The 26,593-nt window shown below is 43.6% G+C and overlaps 12 non-coding genes and 4 pseudogenes across 12 annotated transcripts; all 16 read left to right on the top strand.

Annotated features, from left to right (window-relative positions):
• Positions 1-410: 410 nt before the first annotated feature.
• Positions 411-601, top strand: LOC141223666 (U2 spliceosomal RNA). Its single transcript, XR_012291230.1, has one exon. It is a non-coding gene; the product is annotated as a U2 spliceosomal RNA (small nuclear RNA).
• Positions 602-1,713: 1,112 nt separating this feature from the next.
• Positions 1,714-1,904, top strand: LOC141223667 (U2 spliceosomal RNA). The gene has a single exon (XR_012291231.1). It is a non-coding gene; the product is annotated as a U2 spliceosomal RNA (small nuclear RNA).
• Positions 1,905-8,018: 6,114 nt separating this feature from the next.
• On the top strand, positions 8,019-8,202 carry LOC141223787 (U2 spliceosomal RNA). The gene has a single exon (XR_012291338.1). It is a non-coding gene; the product is annotated as a U2 spliceosomal RNA (small nuclear RNA).
• A 1,115-nt stretch (positions 8,203-9,317) lies between these two features.
• LOC141223669 (U2 spliceosomal RNA) lies at positions 9,318-9,508 on the top strand. The gene has a single exon (XR_012291233.1). It is a non-coding gene; the product is annotated as a U2 spliceosomal RNA (small nuclear RNA).
• Positions 9,509-10,623: 1,115 nt separating this feature from the next.
• Positions 10,624-10,814, top strand: LOC141223670 (U2 spliceosomal RNA). The gene has a single exon (XR_012291234.1). It is a non-coding gene; the product is annotated as a U2 spliceosomal RNA (small nuclear RNA).
• A 1,115-nt stretch (positions 10,815-11,929) lies between these two features.
• On the top strand, positions 11,930-12,120 carry LOC141223671 (U2 spliceosomal RNA). Its single transcript, XR_012291235.1, has one exon. It is a non-coding gene; the product is annotated as a U2 spliceosomal RNA (small nuclear RNA).
• Positions 12,121-13,235: 1,115 nt separating this feature from the next.
• On the top strand, positions 13,236-13,426 carry LOC141223672 (U2 spliceosomal RNA). Its single transcript, XR_012291236.1, has one exon. It is a non-coding gene; the product is annotated as a U2 spliceosomal RNA (small nuclear RNA).
• Positions 13,427-16,193: 2,767 nt separating this feature from the next.
• LOC141223673 (U2 spliceosomal RNA) lies at positions 16,194-16,384 on the top strand. The gene has a single exon (XR_012291237.1). It is a non-coding gene; the product is annotated as a U2 spliceosomal RNA (small nuclear RNA).
• Positions 16,385-17,499: 1,115 nt separating this feature from the next.
• On the top strand, positions 17,500-17,575 carry LOC141223804 (U2 spliceosomal RNA; annotated as a pseudogene).
• An 809-nt stretch (positions 17,576-18,384) lies between these two features.
• On the top strand, positions 18,385-18,561 carry LOC141223771 (U2 spliceosomal RNA; annotated as a pseudogene).
• Positions 18,562-19,676: 1,115 nt separating this feature from the next.
• On the top strand, positions 19,677-19,752 carry LOC141223805 (U2 spliceosomal RNA; annotated as a pseudogene).
• Positions 19,753-20,561: 809 nt separating this feature from the next.
• On the top strand, positions 20,562-20,742 carry LOC141223770 (U2 spliceosomal RNA; annotated as a pseudogene).
• Positions 20,743-21,857: 1,115 nt separating this feature from the next.
• LOC141223706 (U2 spliceosomal RNA) lies at positions 21,858-22,048 on the top strand. The gene has a single exon (XR_012291268.1). It is a non-coding gene; the product is annotated as a U2 spliceosomal RNA (small nuclear RNA).
• Positions 22,049-23,163: 1,115 nt separating this feature from the next.
• Positions 23,164-23,354, top strand: LOC141223674 (U2 spliceosomal RNA). The gene has a single exon (XR_012291238.1). It is a non-coding gene; the product is annotated as a U2 spliceosomal RNA (small nuclear RNA).
• Positions 23,355-24,469: 1,115 nt separating this feature from the next.
• On the top strand, positions 24,470-24,660 carry LOC141223675 (U2 spliceosomal RNA). The gene has a single exon (XR_012291239.1). It is a non-coding gene; the product is annotated as a U2 spliceosomal RNA (small nuclear RNA).
• Positions 24,661-25,775: 1,115 nt separating this feature from the next.
• LOC141223676 (U2 spliceosomal RNA) lies at positions 25,776-25,966 on the top strand. Its single transcript, XR_012291240.1, has one exon. It is a non-coding gene; the product is annotated as a U2 spliceosomal RNA (small nuclear RNA).
• The last annotated feature ends 627 nt before the right edge of the window (positions 25,967-26,593 follow it).

The following is a 26,593-nucleotide window of genomic DNA, read 5'->3' on the forward strand; positions in this document are numbered from 1 at the left end:
ATAATAGGCTCTGAGCCTTTATATACCTGTGCACAGCAGCAGCCACCTTCAGTCTGCTGCTGGACAGCCAGCAGCAGCAGCAGCAGGAGAGGTATGTAATCAGGAGCCCTCCTGCTAAGGGTAGACAGCTGCTCGTTCCACCCCACCCCCCGCCTTAATTGGTTCTCCTCCCTTCCAACGGTGTTGAGGCGGGTGGGAACAGCAGGGGGTGAAGGTGCTGTGTTTAAAGAGGTGGAGTTATGCAGATCTAAAACGCGTGGATTGCAGCAGCAGCAAGCCGAAAAGTGCAGGCATGTAAGGGATCTAGAGGTTGACAACATGTCTTCTTAACGGGAGTCCAGGAGCTCATCTCCACAAATGGACTTTTCAGGATCCTTGGGTGGCTCCGTAGTTTGAAACCAATTCTGGTTATCGCTTCTCGGCCTTTTGGCTAAGATCAAGTGTAGTATCTGTTCTTATCAGTTTAATATCTGATACGTCCCCTATCTGGGGACCATATATTAAATGGATTTTTAGAACAGGGAGATGGAAAAAGAGCTTGCTCTGTCCACTCCACGCATTGACCTGGTATTGCAGTATCTCCAGGACCGGTGCACCCCTTCTTTAATGCAGTTTCTAAAATCAGAAAGAATTGAATTCAATGTTTTTTGTTCATTTTGCTTGTTTGTCGGATTTTGGGATGGACTCTTTGGCTTTGCTTTTCTTCTCCTCATTGGATTTTTCATGTTCAAAGTTGCAGAAGCCAGATTACAAGCTCATTTTGGTTCAACTTCAGCAACTGTGCATTGCATTGCCATGTAATGTGATGCAATGCTATCTTTCTAGCTCTCCCTTTTTACTTCCTTTTGGATAAACAGACATATTAGGCAAGCATTTTGGAGCTTTCACCTAAATAACTACAGGTGGTGAGATAAGCTGCACAATATAATTGACCTTTCAGTATATTGTTGCACACACACCATCTATTTAGCAAATGCCCTTGTTATCAACAGCAGCCTTTTAAACTCACCTGAGCTAACAGGTATGTGCGCTGGTTACTCTGCTGCGCTTAAAATTTCTTTTTTGGTTTGCTACAATGCCTTTTCTGAAACGTTGTCTCCTTCTGCTGGAACACTGACTTCTTTCATTTAATGCCTGCAGACTATAAAAGAGAACCCAACCCAAAAAGTTTGGTTGATTAGTCTGTGGCATTCTGTTAAACTGTTGCTTATGGCGGTCTCTGTGAGCTTCTCAGCGACATTCAGCCAGCCAGGTATCCTGCCTGCAGTAGATGGAATGTGGCAATGGAACGCTGGCTGCGCGTGTCATAATAGGCTCTGAGCCTTTATATACCTGTGCACAGCAGCAGCCACCTTCAGTCTGCTGCTGGACAGCCAGCAGCAGCAGCAGGAGAGGTATGTAATCAGGAGCCCTCCTGCTAAGGGTAGACAGCTGCTCGTTCCACCCCACCCCCCGCCTTAATTGGTTCTCCTCCCTTCCAACGGTGTTGAGGCGGGTGGGAACAGCAGGGGGTGAAGGTGCTGTGTTTAAAGAGGTGGAGTTATGCAGATCTAAAACGCGTGGATTGCAGCAGCAGCAAGCCGAAAAGTGCAGGCATGTAAGGGATCTAGAGGTTGACAACATGTCTTCTTAACGGGAGTCCAGGAGCTCATCTCCACAAATGGACTTTTCAGGATCCTTGGGTGGCTCCGTAGTTTGAAACCAATTCTGGTTATCGCTTCTCGGCCTTTTGGCTAAGATCAAGTGTAGTATCTGTTCTTATCAGTTTAATATCTGATACGTCCCCTATCTGGGGACCATATATTAAATGGATTTTTAGAACAGGGAGATGGAAAAAGAGCTTGCTCTGTCCACTCCACGCATTGACCTGGTATTGCAGTATCTCCAGGACCGGTGCACCCCTTCTTTAATGCAGTTTCTAAAATCAGAAAGAATTGAATTCAATGTTTTTTGTTCATTTTGCTTGTTTGTCGGATTTTGGGATGGACTCTTTGGCTTTGCTTTTCTTCTCCTCATTGGATTTTTCATGTTCAAAGTTGCAGAAGCCAGATTACAAGCTCATTTTGGTTCAACTTCAGCAACTGTGCATTGCATTGCCATGTAATGTGATGCAATGCTATCTTTCTAGCTCTCCCTTTTTACTTCCTTTTGGATAAACAGACATATTAGGCAAGCATTTTGGAGCTTTCACCTAAATAACTACAGGTGGTGAGATAAGCTGCACAATATAATTGACCTTTCAGTATATTGTTGCACACACACCATCTATTTAGCAAATGCCCTTGTTATCAACAGCAGCCTTTTAAACTCACCTGAGCTAACAGGTATGTGCGCTGGTTACTCTGCTGCGCTTAAAATTTCTTTTTTGGTTTGCTACAATGCCTTTTCTGAAACGTTGTCTCCTTCTGCTGGAACACTGACTTCTTTCATTTAATGCCTGCAGACTATAAAAGAGAACCCAACCCAAAAAGTTTGGTTGATTAGTCTGTGGCATTCTGTTAAACTGTTGCTTATGGCGGTCTCTGTGAGCTTCTCAGCGACATTCAGCCAGCCAGGTATCCTGCCTGCAGTAGATGGAATGTGGCAATGGAACGCTGGCTGCGCGTGTCATAATAGGCTCTGAGCCTTTATATACCTGTGCACAGCAGCAGCCACCTTCAGTCTGCTGCTGGACAGCCAGCAGCAGCAGCAGCAGGAGAGGTATGTAATCAGGAGCCCTCCTGCTAAGGGTAGACAGCTGCTCGTTCCACCCCACCCCCCGCCTTAATTGGTTCTCCTCCCTTCCAACGGTGTTGAGGCGGGTGGGAACAGCAGGGGGTGAAGGTGCTGTGTTTAAAGAGGTGGAGTTATGCAGATCTAAAACGCGTGGATTGCAGCAGCAGCAAGCCGAAAAGTGCAGGCATGTAAGGGATCTAGAGGTTGACAACATGTCTTCTTAACGGGAGTCCAGGAGCTCATCTCCACAAATGGACTTTTCAGGATCCTTGGGTGGCTCCGTAGTTTGAAACCAATTCTGGTTATCGCTTCTCGGCCTTTTGGCACGATCCTTGTGATTGGTGTCAGGAGGCAGGTTCGTGATCACTGGAATTCTTTCTCGGCCTTTTCCGATTGGAACTGCTGCTATTGGGAAGGAAGGAAGGTGTTTCTCGTACCTTTCGGCGTGGAAGGAATTCTGGATCGTGGAGGAGGATTTCTTCAGGACTGGAGTTCTGGACGCTGCTGAACAGAAGGGATCGAGTCTGGTGCTGTTATTTTTGGACGTCATCGGGCTTTCTTTTGAATTTTCTCTGTGTGGAAATGGAGATGAATTTGGATCAGGACGATGCCTACATGAAGGACACCATCCGGTTTGTGGTGAGTGTGGAATTTAGGCAAGTTAAAAACTTGGACTTTTTGTACAGGAAAGTCTTTACTCCTATCTTGCATATCAGCAAGGATGAGTACTTTTGTGTTCAGTCATTTTCTAACAGAGGAGTACACGATGTGACTTTGAGAGGTGCTGGTGTATGTGAGAGGGTTTTTTCCAGTTTTAGATATGCTGCAGCCTGTGAGCATAGTGAGGTATTGGAAGGAATTTCAGCCACGCCTCGCTTTCAATTTGATCAAAGGATGCTAACAATACATATGTATAACCCTTTCATATCTGATGAGCAAGTGACTTCATACTTAAGAAGGTTTTGCTCCGTATTAATTATGAAAAAACGTTGTACGACTGGTTTTGGGGCCTGGAACGGCAAGAGACTGTATCAGGTCGTTTTTAAAAAGGACCCGTCAGTGGAGGGGGGTGTCTTAAGACCCCCACCAGTCGTGTTCATAAATAGAGATAGAGGCTTATTGTTTTTTTCTAATATGCCACCATATTGTAAACGATGTCGGAAATATGGCCATATGGATGAAAATTGCGCCCCTTGTGAAGTATGTTCTGGCCCGGTTCATCAGGCGAGAGAGTGCCCAATGCAAGCCAGGCAAACATCTGAGGCTGATGCTGAAGATAAACAAGGGGATGGTGGGCAGATGGAGGATGGAGGATCAGAAAGTTCTTCTAATGTGGCGCAGGAAGTAGAGGTTCTGGCACCTCTAAGTAATAGAGAAAAAAGAGAAGAGAGGAAGAAAGCTGAAGAAAAGAAGAAAGAAGAAAGGAAGAAGGAAGAAAAGAAGAAGGAAGTAAAGAAGAAGGAAGAAAAGAAGAAGGAAGACAAGAAGAAGGAAGACAAGAAGAAAGAAGATAAAAAGAAAGAAGGAGAGAGGAAAGAAGATGGAAGAGAGGAAGGAACATTGGAAGAGGAAAAGGAGGGGCAACAAGGTATTGTGGATACAGTTGCTGCTCTGGCGGTATTATCAGAGATGTCGTCAGGGATTCCTTGTGCCCAGGAAAATATGGACTTAAGTTCAAAATCTTTGAAAAGGAGTACATGGGAAGAAGAGCAACAGGAGATCATGGAGGACTTGGGTGGGAAAAAATCTCGTGGTGACGCGTCTTCTTTGTTTGGGGATGTATCTCCCTCAAGTTCTTCTGATCAAGAATCCTTAATTGTGGATGTGAAATCACCTTTGGTAGATGAGGGCGGAGGGATTAGCCCTGGGCCTATTACTAGAAGATGATTACTGTTGTATCCCTGAATGTTCAGGGGTTGAACAATTTATACAAACGCACTGCATTATATGATTTTTTGAATAATGAGAAATGCGATTTTATTTTTTTACAAGAATGTAATTTAGAAAGGAAAATGAGCTATGAATATTTACGTGGAATATGGAAGGGTAACATGGTTTTTTCTGGTGGGAATGAATTGAAAAGTGATGGGGTGGGTTTTTTGTGCTCTAGTGAGTGGGAGGTGGTGAAGTATGAGGAAATTTACCCTGGTCGTATTCTATGTGTAGAAGTAATGAGGGAGGGTAAAAGGGTGCGTTGTTTTAATATTTATGCTCATACTGAGAAAAATCAAAGATTACATTTATTCGAGATTTTACAGCTTTTTTTATCAGGTGCGGATCCGATTTTAATTGGTGGGGATTTTAACTGCCAGTTAAATAATGTACGGGATGGGTCGGTAACCTGCCTTAAGAACATAATTTCTGCCTTCAGTTTAAAGGATGCATGGGCTATGGATGGTAGTAAAAAAGAATTTGAAGTTACGTGGTCAAACAGAGGTTTTACGTCTAGGATTGATCACTTTTTTATGTCTGATTCTTTTAAATGTTCCTCTTTTAAGACAAGTATTAATCCTTTTTCGGATCATAAGTTATTGGGATGCACTTTAGCAATAGACCCTTGCGGTAAGAAAAAACCTTCGCATTGGAAACTGAATGTTTCTTTATTACAGGGGGAGAATTTTAAAGAAGACTTTAAGGTTTTTTATAATGAATTAAAACTTAACAAAAAGGGTTTTAAGTGTATTTTAGACTGGTGGGATTTTATGAAGGGTAAGATCAGAACCTTCTTTGTTAAATTGGGAAAGAGGAAAGCGTATGAGAAAAGGCAGTTTTATGATGCGTTAAATGCTAATTTGCAGTGTTATTATTATTTTCAAAACAATGGAGTTAATATGGACAGCAGTATTAGTGAGGTAAAGGAGAAAATTCAGAATGCACTAAAAGAGAAGGGAAAAGAAATCATCTTCAACTCTAGGGTAAAGGTCCTGGATGAGGATGAGAAATGCACTAAGTTTTTCTTTAAAAAAATATGTGGAAAAAAGGATTTTATTGAGGTCTTAGAGGGTGAGGTGAGCCCAGAAGGGAAAGCATTGCAGGCCAAAATGTTTTATGATGATCTGTTTTCTCGAAAAAAGATTGATGAATCATTGAAAAACCATTTTTTAGAGGTTCTGGATAAAGCTCTTAGTGAGGAAGAAAAATTACTTTTATCTAGGGAGTTTACTAAGGAGGAGATATTTAATACTATTTGCACTTTACAAAATCAGAAGACACCAGGTGTGGATGGCCTCCCTGTGGAGTTTTACAGGGTTGTGTGGGATATTATAGGGGAAGATTTTTATGAGTTGTTTTCAGAAGTGGAGTCCTCTTTTAATATTCCCAAGTCATGGGCAGAAGGCCTTATTGTTTTATTATATAAAAAAGGAGGAAAAGAACTGATTAAAAATTGGAGGCCTATTACGCTGCTAAATACAGACTATAAAGTATATGCAAAACTATTGGCCAATAGATTAAAGAGTGTGATAGGGTCGGTTATTGAGGTGGATCAGTCTTGTGCAGTCCCGAATCGTAAGATTACCGACACGCTAATCTTACTGAGAGATATAATATGGGATGTGGCTGATAGGAAGCAGGACTTGGCCCTTGTTTCCCTTGATTTTGAGGAGGCATATGATAGGGTTGCTCATGAGTTTTTATTTGCCGTTTTAAAAAAAATAGGATGTCCTGGTGTTTTTATTGAACGTATTAAATGTCTGTATAAGTTATGTTTTAGTAAGATTTCTATTAATGGTTTTTTATCGGAAAATATTAATATTAATTGTGGGGTTAAGCAGGGGTGCCCCCTGTCGCCTATACTTTTCATTTGTGCAATAGAACCCCTTTTAACTACTTTTAGGAAAGATAAAGTTATTAATGGCTTTTTTATTCCTGGCAGTAGGAATGACCAAGTGAAGGTTTTAGCTTATATGGATGATGTGTCAGTTTTAGTGCGGGACATTAAGAGTCTTCATAGAGTTTTAAGGACAGTTGTGTGGTTTGGTGGAGCATCTGGTTTTAAAATAAATTTAGAAAAATCAGGTGTTTTAACTATGGGTAAATTTCTTTTAAATTCGGATTGCATGCTGATGAGAGTAATGGAAATTAAAGTTTTAGGGGTATTTTTTACAGAGACATGTGGGAATGTGAGGAATTGGGAGTCCCTGCTTGAAAGGGTAAGGAAAAAGATTGATTTTTGGAACTTGAGAAGTTTAACAATGGAAGGCAAAATCTTGATAATAAAGCAGGTCTTACTTCCGATAATTTTATACATTTCAACTGTTTTTATACCTCCTATTAATGTAATGAAAAAGATAATTAAGTTATGTTTTAATTTCCTATGGAAGTCAAAAATGGAAAGGGTAAAAAGGGAAGAGTTGTACAAAATTAAAGGGAAAGGAGGGAAAGGCTTCCCAGACATCAGAACCTTCATTTATGCCAAGTATTTAGCTAATTGCATATGCACTTTATTAGGACCAGTTTCTAGGCTGAAAACCTTTTTAACATACAATTTGGGTTTTTTTATTAGGAAATACAAATGGTTACAAATGCATTTGGATCGGCCATATAAGTTTATGCCATCTGGGAATTATATTATTTTAGAAAGAATTCTGAGGGATTTTAAATTAATGAATATGGATCTTAAAATACTTGGAAATCATAAGAACATTTTAAAAGTCTTAGAAAGCAGGGTGATAGCTAGTCCGGTAGAGCGATTTTCCGATAATGTTGTAGATAAAATTTGGATTAATGCAAATTTTAAGTGTTTGACTAATGAACACAAGGACTTAATATGGTGTAGTATTAAAGACTGTCTGCCAACTCGAGATTTCCAATATAGAAGAGGATTGGTACGGTTTGAAAAATGCCCAAGACGTAAATGTGCTGCTGGCGAAACAGCTATGCACATTTTTTGGAACTGTTGTTATGCGCAATTAGTATGGAGAAAGATTAGTAATTTAGTTAAAGCTCTAAGTGGTGTTAATTTTCTAGATTTTAATAGGATTTTTTACGGGTTGGGTGTCAAGGATGAAGTGTTCAAGGTTGTATGGATAATTTTATCTTGTGTGAAAATGGCGCTTTGGAAAACTCGGAATATTTTGATTTTTAAACATAAGGAAGTATCGGTACAAGAATGTATTAAGTTATGCCTAAGTTATATGTTTTTATATTTCTGGAGAGATAAGGTGTTGTTTGGTGATAAAAAAGCTAATGAAATTTGGAAGCAAAAAGATTGGAATGTACTTACCTTGTGATGTTCTTGTTGCACCATATGTACCCCCCTGTAAAAAATGGAAATTCTAAAGTTAAAACGAAAATAAACTGGAATATGGAAAAAAAAAAAAAAAAAAAAAAAAATCTGTTCTTATCAGTTTAATATCTGATACGTCCCCTATCTGGGGACCATATATTAAATGGATTTTTAGAACAGGGAGATGGAAAAAGAGCTTGCTCTGTCCACTCCACGCATTGACCTGGTATTGCAGTATCTCCAGGACCGGTGCACCCCTTCTTTAATGCAGTTTCTAAAATCAGAAAGAATTGAATTCAATGTTTTTTGTTCATTTTGCTTGTTTGTCGGATTTTGGGATGGACTCTTTGGCTTTGCTTTTCTTCTCCTCATTGGATTTTTCATGTTCAAAGTTGCAGAAGCCAGATTACAAGCTCATTTTGGTTCAACTTCAGCAACTGTGCATTGCATTGCCATGTAATGTGATGCAATGCTATCTTTCTAGCTCTCCCTTTTTACTTCCTTTTGGATAAACAGACATATTAGGCAAGCATTTTGGAGCTTTCACCTAAATAACTACAGGTGGTGAGATAAGCTGCACAATATAATTGACCTTTCAGTATATTGTTGCACACACACCATCTATTTAGCAAATGCCCTTGTTATCAACAGCAGCCTTTTAAACTCACCTGAGCTAACAGGTATGTGCGCTGGTTACTCTGCTGCGCTTAAAATTTCTTTTTTGGTTTGCTACAATGCCTTTTCTGAAACGTTGTCTCCTTCTGCTGGAACACTGACTTCTTTCATTTAATGCCTGCAGACTATAAAAGAGAACCCAACCCAAAAAGTTTGGTTGATTAGTCTGTGGCATTCTGTTAAACTGTTGCTTATGGCGGTCTCTGTGAGCTTCTCAGCGACATTCAGCCAGCCAGGTATCCTGCCTGCAGTAGATGGAATGTGGCAATGGAACGCTGGCTGCGCGTGTCATAATAGGCTCTGAGCCTTTATATACCTGTGCACAGCAGCAGCCACCTTCAGTCTGCTGCTGGACAGCCAGCAGCAGCAGCAGCAGGAGAGGTATGTAATCAGGAGCCCTCCTGCTAAGGGTAGACAGCTGCTCGTTCCACCCCACCCCCCGCCTTAATTGGTTCTCCTCCCTTCCAACGGTGTTGAGGCGGGTGGGAACAGCAGGGGGTGAAGGTGCTGTGTTTAAAGAGGTGGAGTTATGCAGATCTAAAACGCGTGGATTGCAGCAGCAGCAAGCCGAAAAGTGCAGGCATGTAAGGGATCTAGAGGTTGACAACATGTCTTCTTAACGGGAGTCCAGGAGCTCATCTCCACAAATGGACTTTTCAGGATCCTTGGGTGGCTCCGTAGTTTGAAACCAATTCTGGTTATCGCTTCTCGGCCTTTTGGCTAAGATCAAGTGTAGTATCTGTTCTTATCAGTTTAATATCTGATACGTCCCCTATCTGGGGACCATATATTAAATGGATTTTTAGAACAGGGAGATGGAAAAAGAGCTTGCTCTGTCCACTCCACGCATTGACCTGGTATTGCAGTATCTCCAGGACCGGTGCACCCCTTCTTTAATGCAGTTTCTAAAATCAGAAAGAATTGAATTCAATGTTTTTTGTTCATTTTGCTTGTTTGTCGGATTTTGGGATGGACTCTTTGGCTTTGCTTTTCTTCTCCTCATTGGATTTTTCATGTTCAAAGTTGCAGAAGCCAGATTACAAGCTCATTTTGGTTCAACTTCAGCAACTGTGCATTGCATTGCCATGTAATGTGATGCAATGCTATCTTTCTAGCTCTCCCTTTTTACTTCCTTTTGGATAAACAGACATATTAGGCAAGCATTTTGGAGCTTTCACCTAAATAACTACAGGTGGTGAGATAAGCTGCACAATATAATTGACCTTTCAGTATATTGTTGCACACACACCATCTATTTAGCAAATGCCCTTGTTATCAACAGCAGCCTTTTAAACTCACCTGAGCTAACAGGTATGTGCGCTGGTTACTCTGCTGCGCTTAAAATTTCTTTTTTGGTTTGCTACAATGCCTTTTCTGAAACGTTGTCTCCTTCTGCTGGAACACTGACTTCTTTCATTTAATGCCTGCAGACTATAAAAGAGAACCCAACCCAAAAAGTTTGGTTGATTAGTCTGTGGCATTCTGTTAAACTGTTGCTTATGGCGGTCTCTGTGAGCTTCTCAGCGACATTCAGCCAGCCAGGTATCCTGCCTGCAGTAGATGGAATGTGGCAATGGAACGCTGGCTGCGCGTGTCATAATAGGCTCTGAGCCTTTATATACCTGTGCACAGCAGCAGCCACCTTCAGTCTGCTGCTGGACAGCCAGCAGCAGCAGCAGCAGGAGAGGTATGTAATCAGGAGCCCTCCTGCTAAGGGTAGACAGCTGCTCGTTCCACCCCACCCCCCGCCTTAATTGGTTCTCCTCCCTTCCAACGGTGTTGAGGCGGGTGGGAACAGCAGGGGGTGAAGGTGCTGTGTTTAAAGAGGTGGAGTTATGCAGATCTAAAACGCGTGGATTGCAGCAGCAGCAAGCCGAAAAGTGCAGGCATGTAAGGGATCTAGAGGTTGACAACATGTCTTCTTAACGGGAGTCCAGGAGCTCATCTCCACAAATGGACTTTTCAGGATCCTTGGGTGGCTCCGTAGTTTGAAACCAATTCTGGTTATCGCTTCTCGGCCTTTTGGCTAAGATCAAGTGTAGTATCTGTTCTTATCAGTTTAATATCTGATACGTCCCCTATCTGGGGACCATATATTAAATGGATTTTTAGAACAGGGAGATGGAAAAAGAGCTTGCTCTGTCCACTCCACGCATTGACCTGGTATTGCAGTATCTCCAGGACCGGTGCACCCCTTCTTTAATGCAGTTTCTAAAATCAGAAAGAATTGAATTCAATGTTTTTTGTTCATTTTGCTTGTTTGTCGGATTTTGGGATGGACTCTTTGGCTTTGCTTTTCTTCTCCTCATTGGATTTTTCATGTTCAAAGTTGCAGAAGCCAGATTACAAGCTCATTTTGGTTCAACTTCAGCAACTGTGCATTGCATTGCCATGTAATGTGATGCAATGCTATCTTTCTAGCTCTCCCTTTTTACTTCCTTTTGGATAAACAGACATATTAGGCAAGCATTTTGGAGCTTTCACCTAAATAACTACAGGTGGTGAGATAAGCTGCACAATATAATTGACCTTTCAGTATATTGTTGCACACACACCATCTATTTAGCAAATGCCCTTGTTATCAACAGCAGCCTTTTAAACTCACCTGAGCTAACAGGTATGTGCGCTGGTTACTCTGCTGCGCTTAAAATTTCTTTTTTGGTTTGCTACAATGCCTTTTCTGAAACGTTGTCTCCTTCTGCTGGAACACTGACTTCTTTCATTTAATGCCTGCAGACTATAAAAGAGAACCCAACCCAAAAAGTTTGGTTGATTAGTCTGTGGCATTCTGTTAAACTGTTGCTTATGGCGGTCTCTGTGAGCTTCTCAGCGACATTCAGCCAGCCAGGTATCCTGCCTGCAGTAGATGGAATGTGGCAATGGAACGCTGGCTGCGCGTGTCATAATAGGCTCTGAGCCTTTATATACCTGTGCACAGCAGCAGCCACCTTCAGTCTGCTGCTGGACAGCCAGCAGCAGCAGCAGCAGGAGAGGTATGTAATCAGGAGCCCTCCTGCTAAGGGTAGACAGCTGCTCGTTCCACCCCACCCCCCGCCTTAATTGGTTCTCCTCCCTTCCAACGGTGTTGAGGCGGGTGGGAACAGCAGGGGGTGAAGGTGCTGTGTTTAAAGAGGTGGAGTTATGCAGATCTAAAACGCGTGGATTGCAGCAGCAGCAAGCCGAAAAGTGCAGGCATGTAAGGGATCTAGAGGTTGACAACATGTCTTCTTAACGGGAGTCCAGGAGCTCATCTCCACAAATGGACTTTTCAGGATCCTTGGGTGGCTCCGTAGTTTGAAACCAATTCTGGTTATCGCTTCTCGGCCTTTTGGCTAAGATCAAGTGTAGTATCTGTTCTTATCAGTTTAATATCTGATACGTCCCCTATCTGGGGACCATATATTAAATGGATTTTTAGAACAGGGAGATGGAAAAAGAGCTTGCTCTGTCCACTCCACGCATTGACCTGGTATTGCAGTATCTCCAGGACCGGTGCACCCCTTCTTTAATGCAGTTTCTAAAATCAGAAAGAATTGAATTCAATGTTTTTTGTTCATTTTGCTTGTTTGTCGGATTTTGGGATGGACTCTTTGGCTTTGCTTTTCTTCTCCTCATTGGATTTTTCATGTTCAAAGTTGCAGAAGCCAGATTACAAGCTCATTTTGGTTCAACTTCAGCAACTGTGCATTGCATTGCCATGTAATGTGATGCAATGCTATCTTTCTAGCTCTCCCTTTTTACTTCCTTTTGGATAAACAGACATATTAGGCAAGCATTTTGGAGCTTTCACCTAAATAACTACAGGTGGTGAGATAAGCTGCACAATATAATTGACCTTTCAGTATATTGTTGCACACACACCATCTATTTAGCAAATGCCCTTGTTATCAACAGCAGCCTTTTAAACTCACCTGAGCTAACAGGTATGTGCACTGGTTACTCTGCTGCGCTTAAAATTTCTTTTTTGGTTTGCTACAATGCCTTTTCTGAAACGTTGTCTCCTTCTGCTGGAACACTGACTTCTTTCATTTAATGCCTGCAGACTATAAAAGAGAACCCAACCCAAAAAGTTTGGTTGATTAGTCTGTGGCATTCTGTTAAACTGTTGCTTATGGCGGTCTCTGTGAGCTTCTCAGCGACATTCAGCCAGCCAGGTATCCTGCCTGCAGTAGATGGAATGTGGCAATGGAACGCTGGCTGCGCGTGTCATAATAGGCTCTGAGCCTTTATATACCTGTGCACAGCAGCAGCCACCTTCAGTCTGCTGCTGGACAGCCAGCAGCAGCAGCAGCAGGAGAGGTATGTAATCAGGAGCCCTCCTGCTAAGGGTAGACAGCTGCTCGTTCCACCCCACCCCCCGCCTTAATTGGTTCTCCTCCCTTCCAACGGTGTTGAGGCGGGTGGGAACAGCAGGGGGTGAAGGTGCTGTGTTTAAAGAGGTGGAGTTATGCAGATCTAAAACGCGTGGATTGCAGCAGCAGCAAGCCGAAAAGTGCAGGCATGTAAGGGATCTAGAGGTTGACAACATGTCTTCTTAACGGGAGTCCAGGAGCTCATCTCCACAAATGGACTTTTCAGGATCCTTGGGTGGCTCCGTAGTTTGAAACCAATTCTGGTTATCGCTTCTCGGCCTTTTGGCTAAGATCAAGTGTAGTATCTGTTCTTATCAGTTTAATATCTGATACGTCCCCTATCTGGGGACCATATATTAAATGGATTTTTAGAACAGGGAGATGGAAAAAGAGCTTGCTCTGTCCACTCCACGCATTGACCTGGTATTGCAGTATCTCCAGGACCGGTGCACCCCTTCTTTAATGCAGTTTCTAAAATCAGAAAGAATTGAATTCAATGTTTTTTGTTCATTTTGCTTGTTTGTCGGATTTTGGGATGGACTCTTTGGCTTTGCTTTTCTTCTCCTCATTGGATTTTTCATGTTCAAAGTTGCAGAAGCCAGATTACAAGCTCATTTTGGTTCAACTTCAGCAACTGTGCATTGCATTGCCATGTAATGTGATGCAATGCTATCTTTCTAGCTCTCCCTTTTTACTTCCTTTTGGATAAACAGACATATTAGGCAAGCATTTTGGAGCTTTCACCTAAATAACTATAGGTGGTGAGATAAGCTGCACAATATAATTGACCTTTCAGTATACAGTTATATGAAAAAGTTTGGGCACCCCTATTAATCTTAAGCTTAATGTTTTATAAAAATTGGTGTTTTTGCAACAGCTATTTCAGTTTGATATATGTAATAACTGTTGGAAACAGTAATGTTTCTGCCTTGAAATGAGGTTTATTGTACTAACAGAAAATGTGCAATCTGCATTCAAACAAAATTTGACAGGTGCATAAGTATGGGCACCCTTATCATTTTCTTGTTTTAAATACTCCTACCTACTTTTTATTGACTTACTAAAGCACTTTTTTGGGTTTTGTAACCTCATTGAGCTTTGAACTTCATAGCCAGGTGTATGCAATCATGAGAAAAGCTACTTAAAGTGGCCAATTGCAAGTTTTTCTCCTGTTTGAATCTCCTCTGAAGAGTGGCATCATGGGCTCCTCAAAACGACTGTCAAATGATCTGAAAACAAAGATTATTCAACATAGTTGTTCAGGGGAAGGATACAAAAAGCTGTCTCAGAGATTTAACCTGTCAGTTTCCACTGTGAGGAACATAGTAAGGAAATGGAAGAACACAGAGAAAGTTCTTGTTAAGGCCAGAAGTGGCAGGCCAAGAAAAACATCAGAAAGGCAGAGAAGAAGAATGGTGAGATCAGTCAAGGACAATCCTCAGACCACCTCCAGAGAGCTGCAGCATCAACTTGCTGCAGATGGTGTCACTGTGCATCGGTCAACTATACAACGCACTTTGCACAAGGAGAAGCTGTATGGGAGAGTGATGCGAAAGAAGCCGTTTCTGCAAGCATGCCACAAACAGAGTCGGCTGAGGTATGCAAAAGCACATTTGGAGAAGCCAATTTCTTTTTGGAAGAAGGTCCTGTGGACTGATGAAACCAAGATTGAGTTGTTTGGTCATACAAAAAGGCGTTATGCATGGCGGCAAAAAAACACAGCATTCCAAGAAAAACACTTGCTACCCACAGTAAAATTTTGTGGAGGTTCCATCATGCTTTGGGGCTGTGTGGCCAATGCCGGCACCGGGAATCTTGTTAAAGTTGAGGGACGCATGGATTCCACTCAGTATCAGCAGATTCTTGACAATAATGTTCAAGAATCAGTGATAAAGTTGAAGTTACGCAGGGGATGGATCTTTCAGCGAGACAATGATCCAAAACACCGCTCCAAATCTACTCAGGCATTCATGTAGAGGAGCAATTACAATGTTCTGGAATCGCCATCCCAGTCCCCAGACATGAATATCATTGAACATCTGGGGGATCATTTGAAGAGGGCTGTCCATGCTCGGCGACCATCAAACTTAACTGAACTGGAATTGTTTTCTAAAGAGGAATGGTCAAAAATACCTTCATCCAGGATCCAGGAACTCATTAAAAGCTACAGGAAGCGACGAGAGGCTGTTATTTTTGCAAAAGGAGGATCTACTAAATATTAATGTCACTTTTCTGGTGAGGTGCCCATACTTATGCACCTGTCAAATTTTGTTTGAATGCAGAGTGCACATTTTCTGTTAGTACAATAAACCTCATTTCAAGGCAGAAACATTACTGTGTCCAACAGTTATTACATATATCAAACTGAAATAGCTGTTGCAAAAACACCAATTTTTATAAAACATTAAGCTTAAGATTAATAGGGGTGCCCAAACTTTTTCATATAACTGTATTGTTGCACACACACCATCTATTTAGCAAATGCCCTTGTTATCAACAGCAGCCTTTTAAACTCACCTGAGCTAACAGGTATGTGCGCTGGTTACTCTGCTGCGCTTAAAATTTCTTTTTTGGTTTGCTACAATGCCTTTTCTGAAACGTTGTCTCCTTCTGCTGGAACACTGACTTCTTTCATTTAATGCCTGCAGACTATAAAAGAGAACCCAACCCAAAAAGTTTGGTTGATTAGTCTGTGGCATTCTGTTAAACTGTTGCTTATGGCGGTCTCTGTGAGCTTCTCAGCGACATTCAGCCAGCCAGGTATCCTGCCTGCAGTAGATGGAATGTGGCAATGGAACGCTGGCTGCGCGTGTCATAATAGGCTCTGAGCCTTTATATACCTGTGCACAGCAGCAGCCACCTTCAGTCTGCTGCTGGACAGCCAGCAGCAGCAGCAGCAGGAGAGGTATGTAATCAGGAGCCCTCCTGCTAAGGGTAGACAGCTGCTCGTTCCACCCCACCCCCCGCCTTAATTGGTTCTCCTCCCTTCCAACGGTGTTGAGGCGGGTGGGAACAGCAGGGGGTGAAGGTGCTGTGTTTAAAGAGGTGGAGTTATGCAGATCTAAAACGCGTGGATTGCAGCAGCAGCAAGCCGAAAAGTGCAGGCATGTAAGGGATCTAGAGGTTGACAACATGTCTTCTTAACGGGAGTCCAGGAGCTCATCTCCACAAATGGACTTTTCAGGATCCTTGGGTGGCTCCGTAGTTTGAAACCAATTCTGGTTATCGCTTCTCGGCCTTTTGGCTAAGATCAAGTGTAGTATCTGTTCTTATCAGTTTAATATCTGATACGTCCCCTATCTGGGGACCATATATTAAATGGATTTTTAGAACAGGGAGATGGAAAAAGAGCTTGCTCTGTCCACTCCACGCATTGACCTGGTATTGCAGTATCTCCAGGACCGGTGCACCCCTTCTTTAATGCAGTTTCTAAAATCAGAAAGAATTGAATTCAATGTTTTTTGTTCATTTTGCTTGTTTGTCGGATTTTGGGATGGACTCTTTGGCTTTGCTTTTCTTCTCCTCATTGGATTTTTCATGTTCAAAGTTGCAGAAGCCAGATTACAAGCTCATTTTGGTTCAACTTCAGCAACTGTGCATTGCATTGCCATGTAATGTGATGCAATGCTATCTTTCTAGCTCTCCCTTTTTACTTCCTTTTGGATAAACAGACATATTAGGCAAGCATTTTGGAGCTTTCACCTAAATAACTACAGGTGGTGAGATAAGCTGCACAATATAATTGACCTTTCAGTATATTGTTGCACACACACCATCTATTTAGCAAATGCCCTTGTTATCAACAGCAGCCTTTTAAACTCACCTGAGCTAACAGGTATGTGCGCTGGTTACTCTGCTGCGCTTAAAATTTCTTTTTTGGTTTGCTACAATGCCTTTTCTAAAACGTTGTCTCCTTCTGCTGGAACACTGACTTCTTTCATTTAATGCCTGCAGACTATAAAAGAGAACCCAACCCAAAAAGTTTGGTTGATTAGTCTGTGGCATTCTGTTAAACTGTTGCTTATGGCGGTCTCTGTGAGCTTCTCAGCGACATTCAGCCAGCCAGGTATCCTGCCTGCAGTAGATGGAATGTGGCAATGGAATGCTGGCTGCGCGTGTCATAATAGGCTCTGAGCCTTTATATACCTGTGCACAGCAGCAGCCACCTTCAGTCTGCTGCTGGACAGCCAGCAGCAGCAGCAGCAGGAGAGGTATGTAATCAGGAGCCCTCCTGCTAAGGGTAGACAGCTGCTCGTTCCACCCCACCCCCCGCCTTAATTGGTTCTCCTCCCTTCCAACGGTGTTGAGGCGGGTGGGAACAGCAGGGGGTGAAGGTGCTGTGTTTAAAGAGGTGGAGTTATGCAGATCTAAAACGCGTGGATTGCAGCAGCAGCAAGCCGAAAAGTGCAGGCATGTAAGGGATCTAGAGGTTGACAACATGTCTTCTTAACGGGAGTCCAGGAGCTCATCTCCACAAATGGACTTTTCAGGATCCTTGGGTGGCTCCGTAGTTTGAAACCAATTCTGGTTATCGCTTCTCGGCCTTTTGGCTAAGATCAAGTGTAGTATCTTTCGAAAAGGCGGTTTTGGATGTTGGCCACCCTAGTAGATTGATACATTATGCACACTGGGGTTTAGGCGCTTGTTAGTACGCCAGGTGGCTAATATAGTCATCTGGTGGAAAGCATGGCCCCCCTGGATCGACGCCATTGGGCCGGGGAAGATCGAAAGCCCGAAGTGTGAAGTGCCCCAGGAGTGGTGACCCTGGGGTGCCTTAACTCACTGGGATTGGGAACCCCACTTGAGTTTATGGTACATTTGCACAAGCACTTCAAATTTTCTTTCTTCGCACACACCCTTATTCCGGGCCTTCTGGCCTTAGGATGGGGAATTTTTCAATTCCCGGTCGAAGGTCCGGGCAGTATTATACTGTGAAACCTTCACTATTTATTTAATTTCTTTGTCACTGTGTGTCCACTTATTCACGTGTGTCACGTCCTACTAGGATTTTGTCGGGATGCGGTTCCCTTACGGGTTCCTCTCTTGGCAGGTCTAGGGGGGGAGTGTGTGGCCATCAGGTTCCGCTCCCCCCTGAACCCCCTGGCTCTCCTCTTTCGGGAGGAGAGCGTTGTTGGCTCCCCTCTTCCGGGAGGGGAGCACAGTCTTTGGCTCCCAGTGCCTTGCTCGGGTGAGAACTCGGGCAGTTGCTGGGGGTAAGATTGGGTCGCCTCTGGCTTCGGCTGGAGGTGGCTTTTTGTCCCTGTTCCTCGCTGTGGCCTTTTGGCTCGGAGGGACGGGGAATGGTTTGGGGGACCCTTCTCCTTTTGGAGAGGGTTTCAAGAAGACCAGCATCCTAGTGCACTTTTTTTGTGGCACTTGTCACTTTTTTAAGCGCACTCGGGTTTTGTACACGAATTCGGGCTTTCAAAAAAAAAAAAATCTGTTCTTATCAGTTTAATATCTGATACGTCCCCTATCTGGGGACCATATATTAAATGGATTTTTAGAACAGGGAGATGGAAAAAGAGCTTGCTCTGTCCACTCCACGCATTGACCTGGTATTGCAGTATCTCCAGGACCGGTGCACCCCTTCTTTAATGCAGTTTCTAAAATCAGAAAGAATTGAATTCAATGTTTTTTGTTCATTTTGCTTGTTTGTCGGATTTTGGGATGGACTCTTTGGCTTTGCTTTTCTTCTCCTCATTGGATTTTTCATGTTCAAAGTTGCAGAAGCCAGATTACAAGCTCATTTTGGTTCAACTTCAGCAACTGTGCATTGCATTGCCATGTAATGTGATGCAATGCTATCTTTCTAGCTCTCCCTTTTTACTTCCTTTTGGATAAACAGACATATTAGGCAAGCATTTTGGAGCTTTCACCTAAATAACTACAGGTGGTGAGATAAGCTGCACAATATAATTGACCTTTCAGTATATTGTTGCACACACACCATCTATTTAGCAAATGCCCTTGTTATCAACAGCAGCCTTTTAAACTCACCTGAGCTAACAGGTATGTGCGCTGGTTACTCTGCTGCGCTTAAAATTTCTTTTTTGGTTTGCTACAATGCCTTTTCTGAAACGTTGTCTCCTTCTGCTGGAACACTGACTTCTTTCATTTAATGCCTGCAGACTATAAAAGAGAACCCAACCCAAAAAGTTTGGTTGATTAGTCTGTGGCATTCTGCTAAACTGTTGCTTATGGCGGTCTCTGTGAGCTTCTCAGCGACATTCAGCCAGCCAGTTATCCTGCCTGCAGTAGATGGAATGTGGCAATGGAACGCTGGCTGCGCGTGTCATAATAGGCTCTGAGCCTTTATATACCTGTGCACAGCAGCAGCCACCTTCAGTCTGCTGCTGGACAGCCAGCAGCAGCAGCAGCAGGAGAGGTATGTAATCAGGAGCCCTCCTGCTAAGGGTAGACAGCTGCTCGTTCCACCCCACCCCCCGCCTTAATTGGTTCTCCTCCCTTCCAACGGTGTTGAGGCGGGTGGGAACAGCAGGGGGTGAAGGTGCTGTGTTTAAAGAGGTGGAGTTATGCAGATCTAAAACGCGTGGATTGCAGCAGCAGCAAGCCGAAAAGTGCAGGCATGTAAGGGATCTAGAGGTTGACAACATGTCTTCTTAACGGGAGTACAGGAGCTCATCTCCACAAATGGACTTTTCGGGATCCTTGGGTGGCTCCGTAGTTTGAAACCAATTCTGGTTATCGCTTCTCGGCCTTTTGGCTAAGATCAAGTGTAGTATCTTTCGAAAAGGCGGTTTTGGATGTTGGCCACCCTAGTAGATTGATACATTATGCACACTGGGGTTTAGGCGCTTGTTAGTACGCCAGGTGGCTAATATAGTCATCTGGTGGAAAGCATGGCCCCCCTGGATCGACGCCATTGGGCCGGGGAAGATCGAAAGCCCGAAGTGTGAAGTGCCCCAGGAGTGGTGACCCTGGGGTGCCTTAACTCACTGGGATTGGGAACCCCACTTGAGTTTATGGTACATTTGCACAAGCACTTCAAATTTTCTTTCTTCGCACACACCCTTATTCCGGGCCTTCTGGCCTTAGGATGGGGAATTTTTCAATTCCCGGTCGAAGGTCCGGGCAGTATTATACTGTGAAACCTTCACTATTTATTTAATTTCTTTGTCACTGTGTGTCCACTTATTCACGTGTGTCACGTCCTACTAGGATTTTGTCGGGATGCGGTTCCCTTACGGGTTCCTCTCTTGGCAGGTCTAGGGGGGGAGTGTGTGGCCATCAGGTTCCGCTCCCCCCTGAACCCCCTGGCTCTCCTCTTTCGGGAGGAGAGCGTTGTTGGCTCCCCTCTTCCGGGAGGGGAGCACAGTCTTTGGCTCCCAGTGCCTTGCTCGGGTGAGAACTCGGGCAGTTGCTGGGGGTAAGATTGGGTCGCCTCTGGCTTCGGCTGGAGGTGGCTTTTTGTCCCTGTTCCTCGCTGTGGCCTTTTGGCTCGGAGGGACGGGGAATGGTTTGGGGGACCCTTCTCCTTTTGGAGAGGGTTTCAAGAAGACCAGCATCCTAGTGCACTTTTTTTGTGGCACTTGTCACTTTTTTAAGCGCACTCGGGTTTTGTACACGAATTCGGGCTTTCAAAAAAAAAAAAAAAAATCTGTTCTTATCAGTTTAATATCTGATACGTCCCCTATCTGGGGACCATATATTAAATGGATTTTTAGAACAGGGAGATGGAAAAAGAGCTTGCTCTGTCCACTCCACGCATTGACCTGGTATTGCAGTATCTCCAGGACCGGTGCACCCCTTCTTTAATGCAGTTTCTAAAATCAGAAAGAATTGAATTCAATGTTTTTTGTTCATTTTGCTTGTTTGTCGGATTTTGGGATGGACTCTTTGGCTTTGCTTTTCTTCTCCTCATTGGATTTTTCATGTTCAAAGTTGCAGAAGCCAGATTACAAGCTCATTTTGGTTCAACTTCAGCAACTGTGCATTGCATTGCCATGTAATGTGATGCAATGCTATCTTTCTAGCTCTCCCTTTTTACTTCCTTTTGGATAAACAGACATATTAGGCAAGCATTTTGGAGCTTTCACCTAAATAACTACAGGTGGTGAGATAAGCTGCACAATATAATTGACCTTTCAGTATATTGTTGCACACACACCATCTATTTAGCAAATGCCCTTGTTATCAACAGCAGCCTTTTAAACTCACCTGAGCTAACAGGTATGTGCGCTGGTTACTCTGCTGCGCTTAAAATTTCTTTTTTGGTTTGCTACAATGCCTTTTCTGAAACGTTGTCTCCTTCTGCTGGAACACTGACTTCTTTCATTTAATGCCTGCAGACTATAAAAGAGAACCCAACCCAAAAAGTTTGGTTGATTAGTCTGTGGCATTCTGTTAAACTGTTGCTTATGGCGGTCTCTGTGAGCTTCTCAGCGACATTCAGCCAGCCAGGTATCCTGCCTGCAGTAGATGGAATGTGGCAATGGAACGCTGGCTGCGCGTGTCATAATAGGCTCTGAGCCTTTATATACCTGTGCACAGCAGCAGCCACCTTCAGTCTGCTGCTGGACAGCCAGCAGCAGCAGCAGCAGGAGAGGTATGTAATCAGGAGCCCTCCTGCTAAGGGTAGACAGCTGCTCGTTCCACCCCACCCCCCGCCTTAATTGGTTCTCCTCCCTTCCAACGGTGTTGAGGCGGGTGGGAACAGCAGGGGGTGAAGGTGCTGTGTTTAAAGAGGTGGAGTTATGCAGATCTAAAACGCGTGGATTGCAGCAGCAGCAAGCCGAAAAGTGCAGGCATGTAAGGGATCTAGAGGTTGACAACATGTCTTCTTAACGGGAGTCCAGGAGCTCATCTCCACAAATGGACTTTTCAGGATCCTTGGGTGGCTCCGTAGTTTGAAACCAATTCTGGTTATCGCTTCTCGGCCTTTTGGCTAAGATCAAGTGTAGTATCTGTTCTTATCAGTTTAATATCTGATACGTCCCCTATCTGGGGACCATATATTAAATGGATTTTTAAAACAGGGAGATGGAAAAAGAGCTTGCTCTGTCCACTCCACGCATTGACCTGGTATTGCAGTATCTCCAGGACCGGTGCACCCCTTCTTTAATGCAGTTTCTAAAATCAGAAAGAATTGAATTCAATGTTTTTTGTTCATTTTGCTTGTTTGTCGGATTTTGGGATGGACTCTTTGGCTTTGCTTTTCTTCTCCTCATTGGATTTTTCATGTTCAAAGTTGCAGAAGCCAGATTACAAGCTCATTTTGGTTCAACTTCAGCAACTGTGCATTGCATTGCCATGTAATGTGATGCAATGCTATCTTTCTAGCTCTCCCTTTTTACTTCCTTTTGGATAAACAGACATATTAGGCAAGCATTTTGGAGCTTTCACCTAAATAACTACAGGTGGTGAGATAAGCTGCACAATATAATTGACCTTTCAGTATATTGTTGCACACACACCATCTATTTAGCAAATGCCCTTGTTATCAACAGCAGCCTTTTAAACTCACCTGAGCTAACAGGTATGTGCGCTGGTTACTCTGCTGCGCTTAAAATTTCTTTTTTGGTTTGCTACAATGCCTTTTCTGAAACGTTGTCTCCTTCTGCTGGAACACTGACTTCTTTCATTTAATGCCTGCAGACTATAAAAGAGAACCCAGCCCAAAAAGTTTGGTTGATTAGTCTGTGGCATTCTGTTAAACTGTTGCTTATGGCGGTCTCTGTGAGCTTCTCAGCGACATTCAGCCAGCCAGGTATCCTGCCTGCAGTAGATGGAATGTGGCAATGGAACGCTGGCTGCGCGTGTCATAATAGGCTCTGAGCCTTTATATACCTGTGCACAGCAGCAGCCACCTTCAGTCTGCTGCTGGACAGCCAGCAGCAGCAGCAGCAGGAGAGGTATGTAATCAGGAGCCCTCCTGCTAAGGGTAGACAGCTGCTCGTTCCACCCCACCCCCCGCCTTAATTGGTTCTCCTCCCTTCCAACGGTGTTGAGGCGGGTGGGAACAGCAGGGGGTGAAGGTGCTGTGTTTAAAGAGGTGGAGTTATGCAGATCTAAAACGCGTGGATTGCAGCAGCAGCAAGCCGAAAAGTGCAGGCATGTAAGGGATCTAGAGGTTGACAACATGTCTTCTTAACGGGAGTCCAGGAGCTCATCTCCACAAATGGACTTTTCAGGATCCTTGGGTGGCTCCGTAGTTTGAAACCAATTCTGGTTATCGCTTCTCGGCCTTTTGGCTAAGATCAAGTGTAGTATCTGTTCTTATCAGTTTAATATCTGATACGTCCCCTATCTGGGGACCATATATTAAATGGATTTTTAGAACAGGGAGATGGAAAAAGAGCTTGCTCTGTCCACTCCACGCATTGACCTGGTATTGCAGTATCTCCAGGACCGGTGCACCCCTTCTTTAATGCAGTTTCTAAAATCAGAAAGAATTGAATTCAATGTTTTTTGTTCATTTTGCTTGTTTGTCGGATTTTGGGATGGACTCTTTGGCTTTGCTTTTCTTCTCCTCATTGGATTTTTCATGTTCAAAGTTGCAGAAGCCAGATTACAAGCTCATTTTGGTTCAACTTCAGCAACTGTGCATTGCATTGCCATGTAATGTGATGCAATGCTATCTTTCTAGCTCTCCCTTTTTACTTCCTTTTGGATAAACAGACATATTAGGCAAGCATTTTGGAGCTTTCACCTAAATAACTACAGGTGGTGAGATAAGCTGCACAATATAATTGACCTTTCAGTATATTGTTGCACACACACCATCTATTTAGCAAATGCCCTTGTTATCAACAGCAGCCTTTTAAACTCACCTGAGCTAACAGGTATGTGCGCTGGTTACTCTGCTGCGCTTAAAATTTCTTTTTTGGTTTGCTACAATGCCTTTTCTGAAACGTTGTCTCCTTCTGCTGGAACACTGACTTCTTTCATTTAATGCCTGCAGACTATAAAAGAGAACCCAACCCAAAAAGTTTGGTTGATTAGTCTGTGGCATTCTGTTAAACTGTTGCTTATGGCGGTCTCTGTGAGCTTCTCAGCGACATTCAGCCAGCCAGGTATCCTGCCTGCAGTAGATGGAATGTGGCAATGGAACGCTGGCTGCGCGTGTCATAATAGGCTCTGAGCCTTTATATACCTGTGCACAGCAGCAGCCACCTTCAGTCTGCTGCTGGACAGCCAGCAGCAGCAGCAGCAGGAGAGGTATGTAATCAGGAGCCCTCCTGCTAAGGGTAGACAGCTGCTCGTTCCACCCCACCCCCCGCCTTAATTGGTTCTCCTCCCTTCCAACGGTGTTGAGGCGGGTGGGAACAGCAGGGGGTGAAGGTGCTGTGTTTAAAGAGGTGGAGTTATGCAGATCTAAAACGCGTGGATTGCAGCAGCAGCAAGCCGAAAAGTGCAGGCATGTAAGGGATCTAGAGGTTGACAACATGTCTTCTTAACGGGAGTCCAGGAGCTCATCTCCACAAATGGACTTTTCAGGATCCTTGGGTGGCTCCGTAGTTTGAAACCAATTCTGGTTATCGCTTCTCGGCCTTTTGGCTAAGATCAAGTGTAGTATCTGTTCTTATCAGTTTAATATCTGATACGTCCCCTATCTGGGGACCATATATTAAATGGATTTTTAGAACAGGGAGATGGAAAAAGAGCTTGCTCTGTCCACTCCACGCATTGACCTGGTATTGCAGTATCTCCAGGACCGGTGCACCCCTTCTTTAATGCAGTTTCTAAAATCAGAAAGAATTGAATTCAATGTTTTTTGTTCATTTTGCTTGTTTGTCGGATTTTGGGATGGAGTCTTTGGCTTTGCTTTTCTTCTCCTCATTGGATTTTTCATGTTCAAAGTTGCAGAAGCCAGATTACAAGCTCATTTTGGTTCAACTTCAGCAACTGTGCATTGCATTGCCATGTAATGTGATGCAATGCTATCTTTCTAGCTCTCCCTTTTTACTTCCTTTTGGATAAACAGACATATTAGGCAAGCATTTTGGAGCTTTCACCTAAATAACTACAGGTGGTGAGATAAGCTGCACAATATAATTGACCTTTCAGTATATTGTTGCACACACACCATCTATTTAGCAAATGCCCTTGTTATCAACAGCAGCCTTTTAAACTCACCTGAGCTAACAGGTATGTGCGCTGGTTACTCTGCTGCGCTTAAAATTTCTTTTTTGGTTTGCTACAATGCCTTTTCTGAAACGTTGTCTCCTTCTGCTGGAACACTGACTTCTTTCATTTAATGCCTGCAGACTATAAAAGAGAACCCAACCCAAAAAGTTTGGTTGATTAGTCTGTGGCATTCTGTTAAACTGTTGCTTATGGCGGTCTCTGTGAGCTTCTCAGCGACATTCAGCCAGCCAGGTATCCTGCCTGCAGTAGATGGAATGTGGCAATGGAACGCTGGCTGCGCGTGTCATAATAGGCTCTGAGCCTTTATATACCTGTGCACAGCAGCAGCCACCTTCAGTCTGCTGCTGGACAGCCAGCAGCAGCAGCAGCAGGAGAGGTATGTAATCAGGAGCCCTCCTGCTAAGGGTAGACAGCTGCTCGTTCCACCCCACCCCCCGCCTTAATTGGTTCTCCTCCCTTCCAACGGTGTTGAGGCGGGTGGGAACAGCAGGGGGTGAAGGTGCTGTGTTTAAAGAGGTGGAGTTATGCAGATCTAAAACGCGTGGATTGCAGCAGCAGCAAGCCGAAAAGTGCAGGCATGTAAGGGATCTAGAGGTTGACAACATGTCTTCTTAACGGGAGTCCAGGAGCTCATCTCCACAAATGGACTTTTCAGGATCCTTGGGTGGCTCCGTAGTTTGAAACCAATTCTGGTTATCGCTTCTCGGCCTTTTGGCTAAGATCAAGTGTAGTATCTGTTCTTATCAGTTTAATATCTGATACGTCCCCTATCTGGGGACCATATATTAAATGGATTTTTAGAACAGGGAGATGGAAAAAGAGCTTGCTCTGTCCACTCCACGCATTGACCTGGTATTGCAGTATCTCCAGGACCGGTGCACCCCTTCTTTAATGCAGTTTCTAAAATCAGAAAGAATTGAATTCAATGTTTTTTGTTCATTTTGCTTGTTTGTCGGATTTTGGGATGGACTCTTTGGCTTTGCTTTTCTTCTCCTCATTGGATTTTTCATGTTCAAAGTTGCAGAAGCCAGATTACAAGCTCATTTTGGTTCAACTTCAGCAACTGTGCATTGCATTGCCATGTAATGTGATGCAATGCTATCTTTCTAGCTCTCCCTTTTTACTTCCTTTTGGATAAACAGACATATTAGGCAAGCATTTTGGAGCTTTCACCTAAATAACTACAGGTGGTGAGATAAGCTGCACAATATAATTGACCTTTCAGTATATTGTTGCACACACACCATCTATTTAGCAAATGCCCTTGTTATCAACAGCAGCCTTTTAAACTCACCTGAGCTAACAGGTATGTGCGCTGGTTACTCTGCTGCGCTTAAAATTTCTTTTTTGGTTTGCTACAATGCCTTTTCTGAAACGTTGTCTCCTTCTGCTGGAACACTGACTTCTTTCATTTAATGCCTGCAGACTATAAAAGAGAACCCAACCCAAAAAGTTTGGTTGATTAGTCTGTGGCATTCTGTTAAACTGTTGCTTATGGCGGTCTCTGTGAGCT

The sequence above is a fragment of the Phyllobates terribilis genome, unplaced genomic scaffold (assembly GCF_046119375.1).
Source record: "Phyllobates terribilis strain yellow unplaced genomic scaffold, ASM4611937v1 Scaffold_377__1_contigs__length_1856515, whole genome shotgun sequence".
Taxonomy (NCBI): domain Eukaryota; kingdom Metazoa; phylum Chordata; class Amphibia; order Anura; family Dendrobatidae; genus Phyllobates; species Phyllobates terribilis.